The sequence below is a fragment of the Pagrus major genome, chromosome 21 (assembly GCF_040436345.1).
Source record: "Pagrus major chromosome 21, Pma_NU_1.0".
NCBI lineage: Eukaryota > Metazoa > Chordata > Actinopteri > Spariformes > Sparidae > Pagrus > Pagrus major.
In genome coordinates, this window is record NC_133235.1 from 28,034,131 (window position 1) to 28,058,289 (window position 24,159).

The 24,159-nt window shown below is 41.9% G+C and overlaps 1 pseudogene; it reads left to right on the forward strand.

Annotated features, from left to right (window-relative positions):
* Positions 1–2,450: 2,450 nt before the first annotated feature.
* On the forward strand, positions 2,451–11,742 carry LOC141017080 (arylsulfatase I-like; annotated as a pseudogene).
* The last annotated feature ends 12,417 nt before the right edge of the window (positions 11,743–24,159 follow it).

The following is a 24,159-nucleotide window of genomic DNA, read 5'->3' on the forward strand; positions in this document are numbered from 1 at the left end:
ACGACTTCTATCGGCCACTTTGTAAACTTGGAGCGGGAAGACTCACCGGCACGCTTTTTTATTATTTTTTTTTTTAAATTTTCCAAACAGAGACAGATTGTTTGGATGAGTAACAGTAGTCAGAGGAAATAGTAAAGTGGTGTTATAAACCAGAGACAAAAAGTTATGTCGAGGTGGTTTTTAAATAACCATCCATCATCACCGTCGGTGCTGCTGTGACCTCACAATGATGCTTCCTGGGATAATTAAAAGCTTTTATTTCCTGATTAATGGGACCTGTTTCCGGTCCCGTGTCTCTGGAGGACTTGATGCAGTTTTCTCATCTGTACAGTACGTTGTGTTGCGTAAAGACACAAATTCCTGGTTTTTTTCTTGGCGGTGCCAGCTGGATCCTCCGGCCGGGTCCAACAGCACCACGGCCCGGAGGATGTTCAGGCGGACACACACGAGCCGGAAGTCTGGAAACATGTCCCGCACAAAAGAAACATATGAAAGAAAGCGTTAAACGAGCGGCGCTGGTGTTAAATGTTAAAGGGCTGGAGGGGCTTTATCACCGCGCCGCCTGCGTCAAGGCGCAAAAATGACGCGAGGAACAGCGGATGTGAAGGGATTCAGCCTTCAAAATAAAAGGCAAGGCAAGGCAAGTTTATTTGTATAGCACAATTCAGACACAAGGCAACTCAAAGTGCTTTACAGGCGCATACAATTACAGTAAAAGCATTTTTAAAAAAAATAAAAAAAAACATTAAAACAAGTTAAGAAATAGGAAAAAGACAAAACGTACCGGTTTGAATCAATGGAACTGACATTAGCGTACTAACATTATGAATGTTGGTTTGCGACTCTCTTCATTTTCTATCTATCATATATATTATATTTATATTTTACAATTAACGCTTGAAATGATAAAGGCACGTGCAAATGACACGGTAGTACACAACGTGAACCATACTTTCATTTTTACTTAAGATTTCATTAAACGTTTTTTTCTTTTTACAAAGAAAGAATAATAGATACTATATATACTAGTTATTATTATATAAACTCTCTATTTAACATTTGTTACTAGCAAAGTAATAAATAACGTCAATCAAAAAAGAAAGTTAGCTAATTAATGGTAGCAAACACTAGGTAAGTTTCACACTAGCGTATGCTGCGATTATTAGCGGCATACATAATACAGCAAACATACCTCTATTAGCTCCTTACCAATAGCATTGCCAGCTAACTTTAGCTGATAGCTAGGCGCCAAGATATGGTTAATATCGGACCTTGCACAGACCAGTAGCTTATAACGTCGATAAGTTTCAAGGTTTTTTATTTTCTAATTTTAATAATATAGACTATATTTTGGGTTAAAAGCTGTTATTTGATTTACAACTATGCTAATAAACAACATTAATGAATTAAATATACGTTGCTACTTGCTAAGTTTCACACTGGCGTTAGCTGCGTTTGGTTAGCGGTCTGTCTTCGACCATTAGCTAGCTAGTCACTCAAATGTCATGTTTCTCAGGTAACGATTGTTATTTTTGAGCGTTAACCAGGCACCAAATGTAGCCTAATTAATGCCTCTATTCATAACAGCGTCTGAAATATAAATAAAAGCTTATAGCTTATAACTGTGACCCAGTTTTTTATTTGATCTTTACATGTTACTTTTGTGGTAAAACCAAATTATTCTTTATACAACCCGCATCCAATCCTGTGTGGTGTTTGAGCCTGCAGCACCAGTGTTTTATTTTGACAGGTCGGACCGGCAGTGGCACCGCGGTGCCGGGCCCGGCTTGACGCTGGTCGTATTTCATTGGGAGTGTGGACGCTTCTGACTGGAAGGAAGGAAGGTTCTGTGGAAACTTGGGGACATGCGGCGTCTCCTGCGAACTGCGACCAAACTCACTGCGAGCTGAAGAAAAGACCCGAGCTGAGGAGAATGAAGTGAAGAGCCGCGGAGAGGAAGAGGAAGAGGAGGAAGAGGAGGAAGAGGAGAGCCGTTCACTCTCATTGATCCAGTATCGAGGTATTGATTCAGGCCCTGGCTTTGAAATAATTATATTACAGCTTGTTGTGTGTTCATAAAGAAGTGTACTGGTGTGTTTAATGTGCTGTTACAGTGATGTCAGACTTTAAATCAATCAATTAAAGCTGTTATTGATCAGTAGTGTGTGTATTTCTAACAGGGCTCAGTCAGTTCATGACAAGATACGAGCTGCAGACTTTATATCAAAAGAAAATGTTAAACAGGACCAGGACCAGTCTGAGCCTGCACAGTCTGAACCAACAGGCTGTCACAGGAGGGCAGACACACACACACACACACACACACACACTCAGAAATATTGGGAAATGTGTGTGTGTGTGTGTGTGTGTGGGAGAGAGACAGTCATCTGCTGTTGCCATGAGCACCAGTACCTCACCTCGTGGGAAACCAGTCCCAGTCACCGGTAGTGATGGTCACCAGCTCTGCTCCCATTCAGAGCCGAGGCAGCTGCTGTGAGTCAGTCAGGTTTGTAAACATGTCACAGCTGATACAGACTCAAACAATCCGCTCGCTCGCTTCCTTTAACAGGATACCGACCCGACTGAGAGCAGACTGCAGCGTTCAGCATCTCTGAGAAACTTCTCTGGACCCGTCTGTTCCAGGAGGAGATCTTGTTTGGACTGTGTCATCACTTTAAAGCCGGATGTGTGTTGTTGTTTCTCTGGTTAATTACATTTTAATGGGAAGTTTACGACTGAATATCAGAGACAACGACGAGCGTAATGCAGTCGTCTGCTGCTGAAACAATGTCGACGACTGACAGAACATTTTCTGGGTTTTTGGACCGTTTGTCGGGTAAAACATGCAACATCTGTGTTTGTTAAGCCAATGAAAGAAAGCAATATGGCTTCATGTTGTCGGCTCTTTTTATCAGCAACACAAGTATTACACATTTTCCTGTTTTGACTTAGAGCTTAAAAGATCAGCACGTTGTGTTGAAGCTGGTTTATTCTTAAAAACTGTATTTGGACGAAGGCCGCGTTAATTATTTCCATTATCGGTCAATCTGCTGATTATTTCAAGATAAATCAAGATAAAAAATGTGAACATTTCTGAATTGGCGACTTCTTTTTGTCCAACTAAAGTCCATAAAACCCAAAGACTCTTCACTTACTGTCATAAATAACAAAGAAAAGCAGCAGAAACTCTCACTTAAGAAGCTGGAAGCAGGGGAAAACAGATTTAAAAGACAAATCGATCATCCAAAAAGTTTGCAGCTAATTTTCTTTCGATCGACTAATCGATTAATCTGCTTCGAGCAGCTGACCGACAGATGTTGCAACATTTAAACCACGGCGACTCTCTCACGACAAAAACCAATGAGCTGACTTCTTAATGTCATCAATTGTGTTGATCTGTCTTGTGTTTGGACAAAATCAGACGACCGAGACGACAGTACAGTTTATATCGATATCAGCACATATATACAGAAATAAGAGGAGTTTGCTGCACGCTCGTACGCTTTGAAACATACAGTAACAGTATGTGACAGTAAATATTCAAAGAATAGAGAAGAGTCACATTGAAACTGTTCTGTTCTGGTTCTGGCTCGTCTCGTATTGTCATCGCTCTTCACTGGTTTGATGATTCAGCTCCAGAGATTGTAAATGGTTAAAAAAAAGACCTCCTCGGCGCTCAGCTCTCTCTCTCTCTGCAGCAGATGGATGTGTTTCAGATCACAGTTACAGCCAAGTTGGCAAGTCCATCTCAAATGTGGTTTTATGATCTACAGTGAGTCCGCCGCTGATGGCGTGCTTGTGTGAATTTGTGTCGACTCAGACATTTCTAAGCAGAGCTTCGCTGGTGTTTTTTGTCGGTAGGAGTTTTTTTCCTCGCTGTATTGTCATTGTTTGGTTTTTTTTTTCCGTGCAGTAAAGATGCAGGCGGCCGCTGCGGCTCTGACTCTGCTGAGTGTTTTCTTCAGCCTCAGCTGCCTGTCGGCTCATCGGTCCAAACCCAACCAGACGAAGCACCAGAATGACAGGAACACTCAGGGCGACGAGGCCGGAGAGAAGAAGAAGAACCAGCCGCACATCGTCTTTATCCTCATCGACGACCAGGTGAGTGAGAGAGATGATGAGGTCTCTGATTTAACACCCAAAGTCCAGTACGTTATCAAAAACTTCAAATATATGGTCATGTTACATATGAAAAGATGATTTCTTACACATTGTACAGTCTAAATTCAGCTGCTGGTGGTGATTTCTTAAATTATGGGCTTCAGAAGGGACTTTATTTTGTAATTTAAAAGTTTTTTATGGCATAAAACTGTAAAAGTAGGTCAAAAATAATTGAAAATGTTGGTTAAGCAACAGTAAAACAGAGAAAAGTCGTCCCCATCAACATCATTATTTTCAAATAACCCTGATTTAACCGTCAGTTGATCACAATTTGGTACAAACATATTGAAAAAATCAGTTTATAGCCATTTCTCGAACGCCAAAATATCCATCGGTCGGACTTTAGTCGTGACTGTTTGTTAGTTTTAAGCTACCGTGAGGTTTAATTGAAAATGCATGCATACAATAAAACAACCAGTTTAATTGGTGGGTTTTTAGTTTGCCAGTATCTGCTCTTCTCACATGAACTAAACCAAAATGTCTTAATTAAAAGGCACAAACCCCCCAAAAAATGCACATAAACGAAGTCTAGATGACCGAGATGAAAGAGTGTCGGCTCCATCAATTGTCTTCTTCCTCGTTAAACAACAACCACCATTGTCGACGAACATCTGTCTGACGTGACTCAGACGAGGCGACGTTTAAAAAGCTTTATTCAAGTCGTATTTTTGCTGACGGACGCCACTTTCCCTCCGCTGACGGATCATCTGGTGTTTCCACCGGAGTTCTGGCGACAGGTGAACGAATGAAACGCACCGTTAGCTTGAATGAAATGATGGATGTCTCCGGGTTGGAAACATTTGGGATAATAAAACAAAACATAAAACAGTTCTTTAAAAACAGTTGAAAATGGCTCCGACATACAGGAAGATATTAAGAGTCTGTCGTGTTGTTACGACCCTTCAGGAGACGAGTACCACATTAGGAAAAAGTACTTTTCCAAGAACTACAGAAGGATATGATTGATCTGAGTCTGAACTCTACAACAGGGTTTTAACGACATCGGCTACCACAACCCGACCCTCAAGACTCCGACGCTGGACAAACTGGCGGCGGAGGGCGTGAAGCTGGAGAACTACTACGTTCAGCCCATCTGCACGCCGTCACGCAGCCAGCTCCTCACCGGCAGGTACAGACAGTCCCTTTATGTTTTGTTTTTCTCTGCACTGTATTGTATTCATTCATTTACGTCTGTGGTTGTTGTTGTGATTATTAGGATGAGACTTTATTGATCCTCAAGCAGCCACTTCATGTTACAGAACTGAAACCAGAACAGTTGTCAGAGTCCGAGGCGGCTCTGGTTCAAATGAGGTGGCTGCTCTGAATAATCTGATTATCGATTAGGCAACCTCGCTCTCTGAGAAGAAATGAGTCCCAGTCTGAGTCGTACTGTGAGCAGTTAGTCATGTCTTGTTTTCCTCCAGATATCAGATCCACACGGGACTTCAGCACTCCATCATCAGACCCAGTCAGCCGAGCTGCCTGCCGTCACACATGGACACTCTGCCCGAGAGGCTGCGCGAGGCCGGCTACGCCACGCACATGATCGGCAAGTGGCACCTGGGCTTCTACAGGTGAGGCGGAGACTGCACGTCGCTTAGTTTTCATTTGGTTGTCCCGAAGAAATCAGAAGCTCAAGTGTCTTTTAAAAGATTTTTATCATTTTGTTTTTGTCGTCAAACTCAAAACAGACTAGTTTGTACATGACAGGACCAGATGTGCGTGCGTGCGTGGCGCAAGACATCAGGAACATGGAGGGCGAGGAGTTGTTGTTGTTCAGTGTTCAGTAGTACAGTCATGGATGCAAACATGTCATCCACAGAGTCGTGATTGGTGCGTCTACATGAGGGAAAGTGTCTTTCCCACATGATCCCTGAAGTTTCAGCTGTAGCCTGCATGTGTAAAAGGTGTTATGGAGAAGAAGGGGATGCAATAATCCTTCAAACACAGGGTTAACAAAACACAGAAAGTGACATAAAAGTGACACGAATAATGTGAACAATGGAAAAAGAAGAGAGCTTGCTTTTCCACACTCTCCGTGTGAAGAGCGTGTCGATGTCAGATTGTTGGTTTTGATCAGTTGCAGATTATAGCCGGACTCGGCCTCGTCTAATCCGACGCTGGAAAGCCTCGGGCGGTTTCAGGCGCTGTGGTCAAAAACATCCAGACACCAAGTCTGAGTCCTTAACCTCTAACACACACTGACCCGCCATGTGGACGACCAGCAGTGTGTACAAGCTGCTCGTGGTAGAAAAAGTCACACATCATATATTAGATGTTTCGACGTGTGGATCCCTGACTCGCACATACGGCCACGATACGCATTCCTGCTGATTTCACACTGGTCCACTGAGGGTAATACACAGAGAAATCTCAGAAACGGAGCAAACACGATGTAAACAATGAACTTTTTAAAAAAAATCAGCTTTGCAAATGTTTCCTCAAAGACACACACGACATGTTCTGGTGGAAAAACAATGGATGTAACCAGATTATACCTTTTGTAAGCTGCTTGTTTATAACAGTGTCATATGATGTTATTATATTTGTTTTCTCCAGGAAGGCCTGCCTGCCCACCAGAAAAGGTTTCGACAGCTTCTTTGGTTCTTTAACAGGAAGCGTGGATTATTACAGGTAAAAGCATGTGATTATGATGATCCTGAACAAAATGTTTTGTCGCCCCTGTTTTCCATTATCCGCGTCTATAACTCAGATTTCTACCATCTGTCCTCAGTTACGGGTCCTGCGACGGCCCGGGGTTATGTGGGTACGATCTCCACGAAAACGAGGGCGTGGCGTGGGGCCAGGAAGGGAAATACTCGACCACGCTCTTCACACAGAGAGCTCGTAAGATCCTGGAGAGTCACGACCCCACGGAGAGGCCGCTCTTCCTGCTGCTCTCCCTCCAGGTAACAGACAAGAGGGCCGATATCAGGAAAAATGTCAATAAAAGTGTATACATCTGGTGAAATGATGAAGGTTTGAGCCCGTCGAAATGAAAAAGAAGAAGTTTTCAATAAACATACAGGGAGAAAACTTCTTGTATGAATAGTTTGAGGAAAATAGGTCAAACGCTCTGGAGCCCTGACATGTGTTCTGACGCAGCGATAGTTTACGTCTGGATGTGGAGACTCTGAATAACACCGAGGCCACATCAAAGTGTTTGTTTGTCTACGAGCATCAGAAACTTATGGAGACGGTTCTGCTCATATGGACCAGAACCATTTCATTTGAAAGCAGGCTGCACAGAAAGACTGTTTAAACTCAAAAGAACTGATTTTTTTTTGTTTATCGTTGAGTTTTCTGGGCAGCTGTGTTGATTTGATGTCACAGTTTTGGGATGAAAAGGTTTTGTTGAAATCGAGCCGATGCCCTGACAAGAAACGGCAAAAACAAAGCAGAGGATTGTTTTATTTGATTTTTTTCTCTGCCCCCCTGCCAGGAAGAAATCAAATAAACAGTCCTCATTTCAACTTCCAACCATCAGTAAGTGTTGTAGCGGGTTTCCGGGTAGATGAAGAGGTTCAGGAGCAAACGCAGAGAGTATTACGGTGGCTGAATGCTGTTAACACGTCTCAAAGTTTAGTTTTTAGCCAGATATGAATCGTACCAGTGGAGTGTTGGCCATTTCTAACACCTTTTTGTGTATTTTACTTTGAAAAGCACCCTGTATTTCTTTAAAGGGACAGCTCGCCAACAAATAAAATCATATTCAATCAGAGTATAATCGGTTTAAAAATGCTCCATATAAACACCTCAATCAGAACAAACAGGTCCAAACCGATGAGAGAACTGAGCACAGACGATGACAGATATCCATCTTCGAGACAGGGAGCTGATCAAACACGTCAACAAGAGATAAAATACCTACGAGGACGAGGAATGCATGACGTAAAATGCCTTTTGTGTTTGACACACAGCTGTTTCAGTTAAATCTGCTGTTGGATGTAAACACCAGACCCTGTTGATCCCACCACATGGAAACAGTTGACACGAAATCTTCAGTCGGAGTGAAGAAATATTGTCCCTGTCAACATGTTCACGTCCCACACTGCTCACAACATGTCTGTGGACTATCTGTAGCAAACGGGTCATGATTTACAAAAACAGTCTAGTTGTTTAAATAGATCCGAGACGTGTAAACACGCTGTGTAAATGTTTCTCCTGCAGGCGGTTCACACTCCTCTACAGACTCCCAAGTCCTACATCTACCCTTACCGAGACATGGTCAACGTCGCCAGGAGAAAGTTCGCCGCCATGGTGTCCACAGTGGACGAGGCGGTCCGAAACGTCACCTACGCTCTGAGAAAGAACGGATACTACCGGAACAGCGTCATCATCTACTCCACCGACAACGGGGCCCAGCCGTTCACCGGAGGGAGCAACTGGCCGCTGCGAGGCCGAAAGGTAGAAATGACTCTTCACTTAAGTTACCGTCAGTGTTTCAGAAGTCAGTGTAAGTAGGTTTAGCACCACCGAATATGATATTTGGATTGCCCAGCTCTGTGGATGAGGTTATATTTATAGTTAAAGAAGCATATTTCTGACGTTTAAAGCAATGTTGCCTCCTATTGTGATGATCGATTAATCAGTTTGGGGTTCAGTCTTCTTAAATGTGGATATTTTTTGGTTTCCTGACTCCTCTATGACAGTAAACTGAATATCTTTGGCTTGTGGACAAAACAAGACATTGGAGGATGTAATCTCGGGCTTTGGGAAATACTGATCGACATTTTTCAGCATTTTCTGACATTTCATAGACCAAGAAAGAAAAGAAAATAATCGTTAGTTGCAGCCTTAAAGGTCCAATTTGTAAGAAAGATGATTTTTGAGTTTCATGCCCAACTCGTCAAATACTGACGGTTTGTGATGGCGGCCGACGGTACCTATAATCCCAAGACTTTCAAGTCTTTGACAAGTTGGAATGAGACTCAAAAATGGACCTTTAAATAAACACGTTATCTTTAAATGTCCACGCGATATTAAAAGTATTAAAAGGCTCATATGAAGAGCTCTCAGATGTTTGTACCTAAACATCCCGACTGTGTCTCCAGGGTACGTACTGGGAAGGTGGAGTCCGCGGAGTGGCGTTCGTTCACAGCCCGTTGTTGAGACGCAGGAGACGGGTGTCCACAGCTCTGCTGCACATCACCGACTGGTTCCCCACACTGGTGGGCCTGGCCGGGGGAAACATCAGCCAGGTCAGTGGAAAAAGTGCATTACTGAACATGTTATTGTGCTGTAAAGACCAGATTTAAGGGTGTGTGTCTCCCCTCGGCCACCCAGGCTCCTGATCTGAACTATCACTTTACTGTGAGGCTTTAGGAGGACACTGGATTTAGGTTCTGTATGTTTTCCTTGTTGTCGAGCAAAAACTTTACTCTGCGAGAGTTTACTTAAGCTCAGTGTCTCCCACTGATTATAAATGAATGCGCACGTTTGTTTGTCGTCACGGTGACGGCTGAACGTGGGTCCATCTACATTAATCAACTCAGACTTCTGCTAAAGTTCTGGTTGCAGTGCTACCGTAAAACTGTCATCGTGCAGATTAATGTGCTCTTGACCTATTATGATAAGTGCACCACTATTTTTAAACAGCGGCCACAAAGACGCTTTGTGTTTTAGTTCAGACAGATTCATTTTACTGGCATGTCAGCGCAGTCTGTGTACAGCTCCCAGAGTGCTTTGTTGGCTCAGTATGCGACTAGTTTTCCGCTGCCAATACAGATAAGAAAGGCAAGCTTGGCTACAATCAAGAAGATCTGACTAATCCAGAAACTCGATGGCTACTAGGAAATGTATTATTATTTAATCCTGTGAGGTAAATTTACAAGTATTTGCTCTGGAAAAACATTACTGCAGGACACACGTGGACAGTTTTTCATGTGGCACACATAAAGAGACGTCAGAGTGACCTCTCATTACTCTTTGTGCGACCTTTTCTTTGTATTTTCTGTGTTTTTTTATGTCCCTCTCAGAGTCAGGGCCTCGATGGGTTTGATGTTTGGCCCGCCATCAGTGAAGGGAAGGACTCGCCTCGTCAGGAGATCCTTCACAACATCGACCCTCTGCACAAACCCGCACAGACCATGAGCTGGGAGGCCAACAGACAGAGAGAGTCAGGTGATGAACAACATTAAAACGTTAAAAGTTGTTACTTTACAGGGAGGTTACTGAGAGACAAAGTCAAAACGTTGTGGGGTGTCAATACATTCGATTATGAGCTTATGAGACACTGACCCGACTTCTCACTTGATTTATTACCTCAGTAAACAGTTTAGGAATGAGATTCTGGTCTTAATTGCAAGTTTTAAGTGTTCCTCAATACAGCGCAGTGTTCATTTAGTAAATTGTGGTCAGATTTAGAGTGAAATAGACGATAAAGCGGGGTGTGATGACACGTTGCTGCAGCAGCGTGTCCTCGGGGTCTCATTCTTGTGTGTTTTTTTTTTCACGTGTCAGGAAACAAGCCAGACGGCCCGGCCTTTAAGAAGCCAAAGAAGAAGAAGGCCCTGAGGCAGCAACCGAAGCAGAAGTCAGCGTTCAAGTTAAAGACCAGCAAGAAGTCGAAGCCCAAACCTAAATCCAAGCCTCTTCCGAAACTGAAGGTTAATCCTCTGCAAAAATCTAAACTAAAACCCAAACTCAAGACCAGAGTCTTCCCTCAGAACCAGAAACTGACACATTACAAACCGTTCCTGATGTCCGGTGGTACTCCGTCAGCGTCGGGAACATCTCGCCCCAAATCCTTAAAGCCTCAGATCCAACCGCGTGCAAAGTCGAAATCCAGACGGACCACATCCCAGAAACAGAACCTGTCCCGGTCTAGACCACCTCAACCCAAATCCAAGAGACAGCTTAAATTACTCTTAAAGTCAAAGTCCAGACAGACATTTTCCAAATACCAAAACATGTCCCAGTCCCAGACGCTGCTGCCCAGACCTCATCACACGCCCCAGTTCAGGCTCCAGTCGTTCCAGCCGGTATGGGACACGTCGGTCCAGGCTGCCATCAGAGTCGGAGACTGGAAGCTGCTGACAGGAGACCCGGGCCACGGAGACTGGGTCCCCCAACAGGTACCGCAATACAATTTAGACTCATTTTAATACGATTGATTTTAAATACAGAACATAAATAACAGCTGATGTTGATCCTCAGGTTCTCTCCACTTTCCCTGGTTCCTGGTGGAACCTTGAACGATCCGTCGCGTCCTTCCACAGACCCTCCACCCACAGGAACGTCTGGTTGTTCAACATCACAGCCGACCCGTGCGAGCGGCAGGACCTGTCAGACCAGAGACCGGACGTGGTCCAACAGCTGCTGGCCCGACTCGCCTACTACAACCAAACAGCCGTGCCGGTTTATTTCCCCCCCGACGACCCTCGAGCCAACCCCAACCAGCACGACGGAGCCTGGGTGCCCTGGGTGGACGAAGAGGAGGACGAGGAGGGGAAATATCAGGGAGTGTACAAGAAAGGTCGGAACAGCCGGAAGAAAAAGAAGAAGAAAAAGTGCCGCGTGTGCAAGCTGCAGACTTTCTTTCTGAAACTGAACACCAGGATGATGTCCAATCGGATCTGAGGCGTCAGTCAGAGACGTTCTGAAAAATGTTGTTTGTTTGTTTTTATTGTTACGTCATCGCTTCCTGGATCCAGTGAAAAAAAGTGGGAAACAGGTGAGTTGAGTCCTGATTCACTCAGCTGAAGCGAAACTCTTTCAGATACTTTCACAAAACACGTCTTTTCAGTCGAGTCAAGAGATAGTCGGTCTCTTTTTATCTGTGCCGGCACGTTTGTCCAAACAGTGACATCAGACTCGTGCGTCTACACTGCTGGAAACTTGCAACAAGAAGGAGTCACGGTGGGGAGGAAGATGACGAAGACAACAGCGCTGGTTGTAATGTCTGTGAACTGATCATTCAAGTGAAGGGTGGAAAACGTCTTTCTACGCAACATGAGCTTCCAGGAATGCCGCGCGTTTGACGCCGGTGCTTCCCAGCCGAGCAGCAGAGCAAACATCCCATGTTTTAATAAAATTAGCACCACGCAGGCAGCTGAGCTGAATTGTTTAAAAATGAAGGCTGTACTTTGGTCGACAGCCACCGTGACTCACCCATCAATGTGTTCGGACTCAAGAGATAACGAAACAGCTGCATCGACGCAGAAAACCTTTTAATCCCACCAGAAAATTGATCTGGAATCGATAAAAACTTACAGATTTGCAGAGTTGATAATTGCATCGGTATCTTGTCACTTCCTGTCTTTATTTTCTACGTGTTCCTCTAAAAATCAAGTCAAAACTGTTCATTTTTTTATATTCAACAGCATTTCTTTGTCATTTATATTAATAATAAGTTGTCTTTTTATTTTTAAGGGCCAGTTCACTCAAATGACGACATATTTAATCACTCATCCCTGTGAACTCTGCAGGTACTGTAGTTTCTGTAACAGTGAGTGTACTTTGTTTCCAATTAAAAGCTGTTGTGTATTGCGGTGTTGTTGAGATAAATGCAGGGATAATAAGTTCATACTTGGGCAGAAAAAGTAGAAAATCTCAACACAAGAATGTGAAACTATCTGCCCTCTCTGTTTTTGTGATTTGTGTGAACTGACCCTTTAAATTGTTACCTGTTCTGGTGATGAGGTGGTTTACAAACCGCTGGTCGTTGCTGTTTTGATTGCTGTTACTGTCACGTGATTTATTATGTGACTTTATAAACTGTGTGTCGACTGTTTACTTCTAATTATAAACTGACAGAGTTCTGACGCGAGGACCGACACTGTGCGGCAGTAAAGTGTGTTTGTTGTTGTTGTTTTGTTGACACTGTAAATCATTTTAATATGTGTCTTTAACTTTGAGCACAATGGAGCAGAGAGCCATGTGTGTGAAGTGATGAACACAGATTTAATGTGTGTTTACACCAACAGATCATACTTTAACGTCCCAGATCTTTGTTTTGAAGCGGATGTTTACTTTTTACAGTGAAAGCGTGCGATCATGATTATTATTTCTATAATTATATAACTGTTTTTGTCTCTTGATTCGAGGAGGTTTTAATATTTTTACATTTTTAGGGACACGTCCCAGTGAATGAGTCTGATGTTTGTTAGAAATACTTGTGATGTGCTGGTTTTTCTTTCTGTGTTACTGTGGCTGAAACACACGTGTGGATACTGTGGCTGTTTGAATGTATCTTCAATGGCAAACATATGTTGACTTTTAATTCAAAGTTTGTGATTTTAAAGGTATCGTGACGTAGAAATTGAGATTGGCATGTCGTCTTTGATTATGAGGCTTTTCTAGGTGCTGTGTAAAGACAGTGAAAGTGTTAAAAAGCTCAATCAACAGAGAAATGCACACAGCAACGGATTCAGAAACGGTTCAGACGGAGGGTGAATAGAGGTGCTGCAGCAGTGGACAGTATTCGAATGGCGGCCATTTTCCTCTGACGTCACACTCAGGATGGGACGCTACAACGTGGTACTGCTGTGTTCCGGTCCAGCTGATCGTTATCGTTTAACCTCTGATCGACCAGCAACTTAAAGACAATGGATGGTTAACACATGGAGGGATATTGTTCTGTATATTAGCTAACGTTAGACAGCTAATGTTAGCATTCAACCACGTCCTAGCTAAATGTGTGATAGCGTTGCAGGTGTGTATTAAGGTACGAGTTGTAAATTAATTTACACGTCTTGGGCACATTTATTTAAACACGCTGGGTGTAACCAAACATTAATGTTAGCTGGGAGGTTGTTGAATGCTAACGGAAGCTAATGGGATAATTATCAAATGTGTTGTTTTATCTTGAAATACGGCCCGATGAACCTCCAGATTTTCACTGTCATCGTCTTATAAGCTGCTGAATAATCAGGAAGAGATGAAATAATAACAATTTGTCGGATTGCCTACGTTTATATGACTTCTAACCATTATCATTTGTGATGTCAGAGGAAAATGGCCGCTGTGTGAATATGGTCTGCTGACAGTGTGAGAAAAATAATGTGTTTTTTAAACATTAAAACATGGATATACACCACTCAAAATGAGTTAGAGACATCTGGATATTTTAGTGTTTCACTTGGCTGTTTATTATGTGACACATCTGAATTTTGCATGGCCATGCACACACATATATGCACCCACATCCTAATATCCCTGACTAATTTTGAGTTGTGTGTTTTCTAATATACCCTCAAAATACAAGTATGAACCTGAAAATGAGCCTAATATGGGACCTTTAACTCACTACGTGCTGCTGTGAACAGAAACTGTCATGTCAGCATGCAAGTTCGCTATATGTGGTTAACGCCAGAAATATTTTGTGTTTTTTAGGAAAACCTCTAATACTATTACTGCTCTGGTTGTACTGTAACGATCCCTCGGTCCAAGGCCCAGCAGCACCCTTCATCTGCATTAAAATCGTCCTCACTCACAGATACTAGACACCTGAATGCGCCTGATTTTGTTTTATCAAGGTCCGTGTGTTATTCCCCAAGAAATTAATCTTGCAAGAAAAAGTTTATGGATCCATCCCTTTTTTCCGGAGCCACACGAGTTCATACAGTTTATCGTGGGCCGAGACTCGTCCTCCATCCAAGTTTCATGGAAGTCCGTTCAGCAGTTTTGTTGCATTAGCTCCTCGGCTAACGAACCAGCTGAACGTGAAGCAGCTTCCTCACAGACGCTCCACTGATGCATTCAAAGAAAACATGTCACAGAAAGTGTTTTTACCTGCATTAGAAACCTCTTTGAAGTGAGATGTTGGGTTTTCTCCGTTTGAGCAGGACACCTAACCTCTAAATATTTCAGTCTGTTTGCTCAACATCCCGTGCCACGACAGTCTGAGCGTGCAGCGGAGCGGCCCTGAGAAAACGCTTGATTTCTCCACCCTGAGTAAATAAAGGTCAAATAAAATTTACTGTGCCTCTGTCCTTTTTATGTTTACTGGATAGAACACACCATTCATAAAAAGCATCTATGGTATGTGTGTTTCAGTTAGAAATATGTGAAGTATTTTCCAGGTCAAGTCACAGATCTTCATAAGTCATTTACAGGTATTTAATGTCTCTGAAGCAGTTGGATGGTTGTTTTCAAAGCTGGTTGAGTAAATGGAGTCTGTTCACTGCACAGACTCACTAAACCTGACGTACGTGTGGTTGTGCAGACCTGCCTGTTACTGTTTAATTTATTTTTTATTGCATTGTGGAGCTGCAACCATCAGTCGATTAATCAGTTAGTCCATAGAAAGAAAATTAAATGCAAACTATTTCGATGATCGATGGTTCCAGCTGCCTTAATGTGACGATTTTCTGCTTTTCTTCATCATTTATGATAATAAATGAGAACAAAAGATCCAATTTGAAGATGTAACTTTGGGTTCTAGGAGCTTTTGACATAGATTAAACAAGTAATTGTGAAAAAAATCAGCAGATGAATCTATAATGACAATAATCGTTAGTTACATCTATATTGTTTCGGTATTTTTAACGTTTCCAAACTTGAGACTTAAATGATTTTGTTTCCAAATCTCAAATATCACAGGGATCAAGTCTCTAATCTGCTTTAAATGACTCAAAGTCAGACCAGGCTCAAGTCCAGTGTTGTAAAAAGTACCAAAAAGTCGAACTTGAGTTAAAAGTACAGATATCTTCCTAAAAGTGAAAACGGCAAAAGTTAAAGTCACTCAAACAAAAAGTAAAGGTCTTAAAGTATCGGATATTAAACGTACTTAAGTATTGAAAGTAACTTAAGTATCGAAAGTAAGTAAAAGTACATTACACAAATATTTACATGTATGCATTAACTCTACTACGGGCTGATTGATTATCAGATATTCTGCCTTTTCTGATTTTTCATGGAATCATTTTTTCATTTGACTCTGATGCAGCTTGTAATCTGAAAAGTAACAAGTAACTAAAGTTATTTATTTAATGTAGTGAGTAAAAACTGGAGTATTTTCCTCTAAAATGTAGTGGAGTGGAAGTATAAAGTACCAGAAAATGGAAACACTCATACCTCAAAACTGTACTTAAGTACACTACTTGAGTAAATGTACTCAGTTACATTTCATCACTGCTCTGATTGTTATGGATTTAGATTCACTGTAATTATTCAGGACAGAAGATAAAGAAGAAACTCAGCGCATGCTCTGGGTTTAACCACTAGGTGGCACCAGATATCAACAATCCCAACAGACTGGCAGTCCAGAGATTGTCTGCATCAGACACACACACACACACACACACACACACACACACACACACACACACTTGGGCTATAAAAGGATTTTCCACGCTTGCCGTCGTCTTCCTCCTTCACACTGTTTCCACTGAACAATAATTGAATTTACAGCTTTTTTTTCACCCCCAGACACGAGTGAGATTATGTAATCCTCCGGGATTAAAAATGTCATGATTCTGGAGGCAGCTTGGAGACTGATGCTGCTGAGGAGCTGCTGGTTTGATGCCCACGACAAACTACCTTTGATTAAAGCAATGCACAGCTTGAATCGGCGTCCTCACCACCAGAGAAAACACATTTAACTCCTGTTCTTTAACCAAAGACTCAAAGTTTTTCTCATTTCTCGTTTCCTTTACTGAGTTTCGACACAAACTCTCTTTGAGCTCAGAGGCTTCGAAGCAAGAAACATTAAAAATTCATAAAACATCTAAATGCTAAAAGAGACCGAGGACGCAGACGTGTTTCAGGGGCAGCTCAGATAAATTACATGAATTTACACCATTACATCATTTTGCCTGGTCGTATCCAGCTGTGCAGACAGTTTCTGGTTTCATCTGCTGAGGTTCAGTCAACAAGAGTGGGATTTCATCTGTGGTGCACTGAAAGCCACTGAAACATGATATTAATATAAATACTTAAACACCCTCTGTTTTGAGTAACAATGTACTGATATATAGTTATTTACAGTTATTTGAAAGTAGATCCAATTAAAACTGTTCAGCTCAGCAGTGAGGTGGAACGAGAATCGAGTGTTTTGAGGTCGAACACTGTTTATGATCTGTTATTGATCTTAAACTCAACAACACATTGGACACATTTTGTCTTTAAGGGATGGATCTGGCCATATTCTCTGTCTGTGGCTCTCAGCTCGAAGCCCACCAGCTCCTCCTGAAGATGTAAACCTTTAAAAACACCTCGTAAATAATCCCCAATTCATGCTTTTGCTGGGGACTATTTTCAGCGGCGGATGAATCCACATTTTGTTGCTCTGGTGGGTCTTTACAGCAGCAGGACGGTGCAGCAGCAGAATTAACTAGTTTGTGTTCACAATAATGAAGCGACACGTCATCCGGTACGACAGTGTGACTCAGCGATGCTCAGAGGAACAAGATTTATCAGACTTTGACATCTACATCTACTTGTTAGTAGAATCAAAACATTGTTGGTTTTGTAATTTAATTGGTTGACTCAACAAAAAATAAACATTATCATAACGACTTCATTTTAATTACATGAATAAACTTTTATTATTGGGAGAGCGTGAGGAGGCGTCTGTGAGAAAGAGGAAAAAACAGAAGAAGTGAAGAAAACCTGACCTGAATCCCGTCGTAAACACACACACACACACACACACACACACACACACACACACACAGCTTGAATCAGCATGCTCACACATAAATAATGCACTGATTTCACTCACACAGTCACACTCTCTCTCATCTCTCACACCTTGAATTAACAAGTTTACATGGAAATATCTCCGTCACACCCTCCTCCTCCACACACACACACACACACACACACACACACACACACACACACACACACACACACACACACACACACAGACATAATGCAATCGTGTAACCAATAATCCTGCCTTCATCCTGCCTTCCCTCCAGGGAACCGGAGGAATATGAGCTCTACAGAACCGGAGCACGTGGGCGGCTGTGAAATTAGGATTCCCTGAGCACAGAGCTGCTTTTTTTTTTTTCGTGGAGGTTCTGCTGACACAATCAGAAACTTATAATTGAGTTCTGCTCTGTGGTCGCGTTGACACGAGCTGCCGTTTGTACTCTTATTAAAAGAAAACACAAAAGGAAAATGCACAGTGATCCCTCTGTGTGGGATGAATTATGCTGCTTCATCCTCTTAATCGTGACACACTGCACACGTGTTGCAGCGTCTCCTCGCCGCCCTCCCTTCAGGCCAGACTTTACATTTTTCTTTACCTGTCACATCTTCTCACAAAGACTCTTTTCTCATCTTTCACTCTCGATGTCATCCCCTCGTCTCATCTTCGCTGTCTTAAGAGTTACAGCTGTTTTCATCACTTCTCACCGAGAGGCAGAAAAACATCCCTCGCTCTGTAGTTTTTCTGCTGCTGCTTGCATTCGCTTTGAAAAATTAGCACAATGCGAATGGTGTAATGTTTACATCCATTATCATTTAAATGACTTTTGTTTCATTTCATTTGGCTCCAGATCGGCTCTGTTTGCCCAGGAGATCCATTTCAGTTTTCTTCTCATTATCTTTAAGGTTTCTGTGTCTCTCTCAGATATGAACAGAGTCTCTGATGGACAACAGTGTTGCATGTTTGTCACCCTGAAGGCGTCAGTGCACTTCATCAGCAGCTCTTCCATCTCACCTTTCTGACATGAAAACTGGGGGCTGACACTTTTCTTTGTTCTTTTGTTCGAACGACTTTTTCTCGTGCAGCACCACGAATGTTCTTCCACAAGAGACCGTCTGCAGTTTTCATCCAAATCCAGCCTGAATTTCTTTCCACAGTTGACATCAATGTGGAAATCGAATGCTGTTTTGCGTGTCTGTGAAGGTTTTCAGTCTGTGTGGTGAAGATATCTTCGATTGGTAATCCAAAGAAAAAAGGAAACAGCAGATCCAGTTGCTTTGGACTCAGCGGTATGTTATAACATGCTATTTGAGTCACGTTTGGCTGCAAGCTGGATGTTACAGACCTTTATATTGTCTAAAATGTTATGTTGTTGAAGTCTATAAAGGTTTGTAGGTATAAATAATTTAATAATGATCTATAGAAAAGTCAGAGGCCATTTACGAGAGCAACTTTAAGGCTGTTTGGTGTTTATCTTCCACACTTCTTCTTCTTCTTCTTCCTTATTTAATCGGGAAAATCCCTCCGATGAATCTTTCAGCTCAGTCGCCAAAATAAAATGTTTGCGTGTTAAGTTTTCTGTTAAATGTGTTTGTCTCACATGTATCAAATCAACATTTCCAGAGAAGAGGACTGTTCCAGATGGCGTTTCAGCATTCACAAGCGTGAAACCGCTGGATGTTTTTAATATCGAGACATCTCCAGCTGTGTTTTTGCAAAACAAAACCAGATGTTTTGAGCCAAAAGATGATCTTTTCCAAACCCTGACCGAGCGGTTTCTGTGCCTGAAGCTAACCAGAGCACAATCACAGCGTGGTAAAAGATAAACATTTTAATTGAACCTAAAGAAATGTAAAGCTGCAACAAAAAGAAACTTAAATGTACATCGCCAACATTTACTGGGTTGGATCTTTATCTTCTTGTAAAGATTTGCAGCATTGAAGCCAGAAAATATTTAATAACTTGTATAATTTATTGCTCTAATGTGGATTATTATTTAAAAAAAACCTTAAAAAGCGATTTATTACAGTTTTATTGGCTCTTTATGACCAATTCAGTGAGAAAACCACAAACATTCAGTCATGATCATCAACATTAATGATGAAACAGAGAGAATAAATACAAGCAAAAGGACATTTTTCACGTATTTACGCAACTTAAGTTATAAATGGCTTCTGACTGACCTATAAAGCATTAGTATATGCTTATTATGAATCATGTCTCGGGCTGCCTTATTAAAATGTGCGACCAAAACATGTTTTCCAGACCTGTGGAGGTAAAGAAAAGCAGATTTATTTGGCTTCTCAGCTTCTTTCAGTTGGAGAAAACATTACCCGGGATTTATTTTCTTTCTGCAAACTTTTAACTACGTATCGAAGGACCCTGCGGTGCAAACATATTGAGATTAATCAGCCGTAGTTATTGACTGCGGTGCTGCAAACATATTGCAAATGTTCCTTTTGGTTTACTGATTTAATTATAAAAACCTCAGAGAACCTGAGAAAAAAACAGAGGCTGACAAACCACTAATTTAATTTACGAACACACAATCCAGAGGGCTGATCAGAGCGCAGTGCGGCCTCGGCGGAGTGACAGACGGACGGCGACGGACACTTTCAAGTGAAGAGAACAAAGACCGAGACGCTCCACGCTCTGAGTGTGTGCTCAGGAACCAGACAGATATTTGGTCAACGTGATCAGGGCCGCTGCAGACAACCTTGATCATCCCTATTTGCCCTCTGGCTCATTAGCCTTAATGAGCCTTGCCCGTCCACAATGTCTCCACTGAGTACGTCTGCTGTTCATTAGGGCCCCTGGTAATTGAAAAGCCGCGACTATAGATGAAGATGAAGGTGGCCGGGAGAGATAAAGTCAGTATACATGCGAGCCAAGAGCACAGATAATGAGGCCGGGTGTGAAAGGCTCTTTGTGCCTCGATCTCTGTGGCTTTGATTGAGCTCTATAGAAAATAACCTTGCTCAGAGCACCTGCCAGCACCACCGAACTCTCATTCACTACCAGCTTATACAGCGAGACACATCGCTTACGTCTGTGACGGCCACGAGGATGAAAACACAAGTTTTTCTGAACATAAAGAGAGGCGATTACTGACTGATGACTGTTCCTTTACCATGTTTAAAGGGACAGTTCCCCTCAAAATCAAAAATACATATGTTCCAGTGGCATTATATTGGAGAGGAGGCAGACTTCTCTACGCTCGATATTCCCCAAAACTTGGCAACTCACAACAAAACAATTTAGAAGGATAAATAACACCACAGGTAGGGAGAGGATTATGTATTTTTAATTTTGGGGTGAACTGTCCCTTGAAGGATAAAGCTTGTTATTATCCCCGTCTGACACAAGCCCATCGGCTCCGACGGATATGTGTCAGCTTTTCATTTATTTACTTTTCTGTGCTTAAGGTCTGCTGTCGTTAAGCCACAAAAACACTCGGTTAGGTTAGGGAGAGATCACGTTTTGGCTCAGAATACCTGGTTTAGTCAGCACGATTCAGAAGTCTCGTTAAAAATATCAGAAGGTTGCTCGGCTGAAACGGGAAGCAAACATCGGTCTCTCGCTCGGCAGCAGGTGTCACACCAACACAACCACCTCCACCTCCTCCTCCACCTCCTCATAAAGAAGCCAGCTCATATAAATGTAATCTGATTGTAGAAGTGTTGATGTAATATGTATGAAACGTTGTGTGAAATGTTGACCCAGTGCAACAACATGACTCACTGAACACTGTCACGTGTTGTATTTCAGAGAGGAGGAAAGAAAAAAAGCGGCATTAAAACTCTTGTGGTTGGTTCCCGTCTCAGGTGCTGCTGTGAAACCTCGAGGTCCGGAGGTCAAACTCATCACAAGCTGTTTAATTCTGTTTTATACAAACACTCTGAATCACCGGCCATCTGGGGAAAATATGGACGTGGGCGGCGAATAATAAATTCTTTACGCGCCCACAACGACTTGGCTCGGGTCGGCCTGACTTCTAACACAAAATGTCAAACTGCTCATTTGTTAGAAAAAAACAACCAAACTCAAGACGTCTGAAGATCGAGAAGGTACCATGTCCGGACAAATTAAACCTGAGAGGAGGTGTCGAGGTGTTCAGACTCATGAAGAGTTGTGTCTGCTGGCTTTTAAAGGAGCGCTACGTAGTTTTGGGGAGTAAAATTTTAATCAGAAGAGAAAGATCTTGTTTTTTTATCTAAACAAACTAAATAAACACTCGTTTTGTTTTCATTACAGGACAATGCAACTTCAACTACTGTTTTTGGCGGACCCTGCCACCTTTCTAGCTTTGAACAGTGTTCTGGGGACCTTATTTTCTTCTGAGAGCAGCTCGTTTATTCAGTTATAAAAAAATAAATAAATATATAGTTTGTATTATTTCCTCATTCATATTGTAAATATTAAAATCCTGAGTTTGAATTTCTTCCCCAAAACTACACAATGCCCCTTTAATGGTTGATTTTCAGATGCTTTTCCACACATGATGATTGCTTGATACAAAAGCCAACTCCTTCCCTTTCCTTCTTTGCTAAGACGTGTTTACCTCTTGCTTCGTCGCTTCATTAAAGGGGGCCCTATGTCGGTATACAAACTGAGACATATTTATTTTTTTCCATAAGTGAATCAACGAGCTGTTCTCAGAGGAAAATCAGATCCCAGAACACTGTTTGAAGCTAGAAAGGTGGCAGGGTCCGCCACATATAAACAAATATAAACAGTATGAGATTGTGTTGTCCTTTAAGGTCAGTTTGTTTATTTAGTTTATTCATTTAGTTTGTTTAAGCATAAAAAAGATCTTTGTCTTCTGATTAAAATGAACTACGTAGTGCAGCTTTAAGACAAGCAGACCACCGGCAGCTTTGTTGCTCTCAGACTATTTAACGCAGCTAAAGTTTTTCTCTCTCTGCCCGTTTGAAACAGGCAATTTACAGGCACAGATCCAAATATGATCAAGCGAGACGCACGTTAAACCCAATCTCTCTTCGGGAGTCGGACTCGGCTCGCCTCATTTATTTTCCGGCGCTTTATCAACTTTCCTCTTTTCCCTCCGCTAAGAAGCAGAATTTACATTTAAATGTCGTCCCCTTATCCTACTCAATTTGTGTTTACCTCAGCGAACGAGAGCCACAGGTAAACAGCTACAGTGTTCCCAGCTGGCCCTTTTTTTTTTTTTCCAGGCGCCGAGGAGAGGAACAAATTTATGAAAGTTTCTTTTTCGACGGGCTCAAGGTTACACCGCAATGCAGCAGCGTGCAATCAAAGAAAAAAGATTCTGTAGCTGCTTTTTTCTACACCAGAGCCGTCGTCTGGTCCTGAACCACCTCGCTGTTACAGAGAAATCTGATAAAACACACCGATTTGTTGCATTGATCTCATTACCTCCGTTCACAACTACAAACTCTGCTTAGTTTATACATGTTAAGAAGGTCGACATGGATTTAAAGCTTATGATGCCTGAAGAAAACTGGATACATGTGGGCACAAAGTTTACGTGACACAGAACATGCCGAGCATTTTTCATGAAGATCAATAGTCTGATTTAATTCACCGTATACATTATGCGTTATTTATTCCTTGTATAACTATCGAGAAAACTTTAAAATGATTTTTTCCCTGATCCGATTTTTATTGAGTCAGAAGCATCTCGTTAACTTCATCCAATGCTCGTGTGGCTAAAACGCTTCTGACTGAAACATCCACACACAATCATTTTTAATTGAGTCACTGTGGAAACTTTTTAGCTGCTTTATGAACTTCCAGCACCAACGCAATTTCTTTTAAGAAGTGGTGAGTTCACTTCTTACCGAGTGACCATAAAACATTTGATTCAAAGCAAACAATTTAAAAAACATAATAAAAGAGCAAAAGTTCAAGACTAACGCCAACGATCTGATCGTGGGAGCAGGGACTGGCTAGCCGACATGACTTTTACAGGTGCAGTACACATTTTCATGGCAACACTTTAGGATTGTGGGTAGTGTAGTACTGCGAATAAAACATGTTTTTCATAAAGCAAGGTTGATATCAGTCGTACATACTGTACAGAAGCTTATGTCATTGTTTTACAATCTCATAGCTTGAGTTAAGTATAAGTTGGTTACAACATTTATGGTTAATAATCAACATTCTGAATTTCACTTCTGTTGAGATGTATTAACCCGACTCACTGGTGAAACGCCTCCGATTTGAGATTGAATAGTAACATTTAGTCTATTTTTTCTCAGTTTATGCACAGGGAGACATGGACATTTTAATTTAAACCCAAATATGTACAGAACCAGTTCTAGTACACTGAGTCTTCTATCTTTACCTGAGCCCATAAACCTAAAAGTAAACAGTCATGACGTTCACATGATTGTTGGTTTGCTGCCAAACTACCT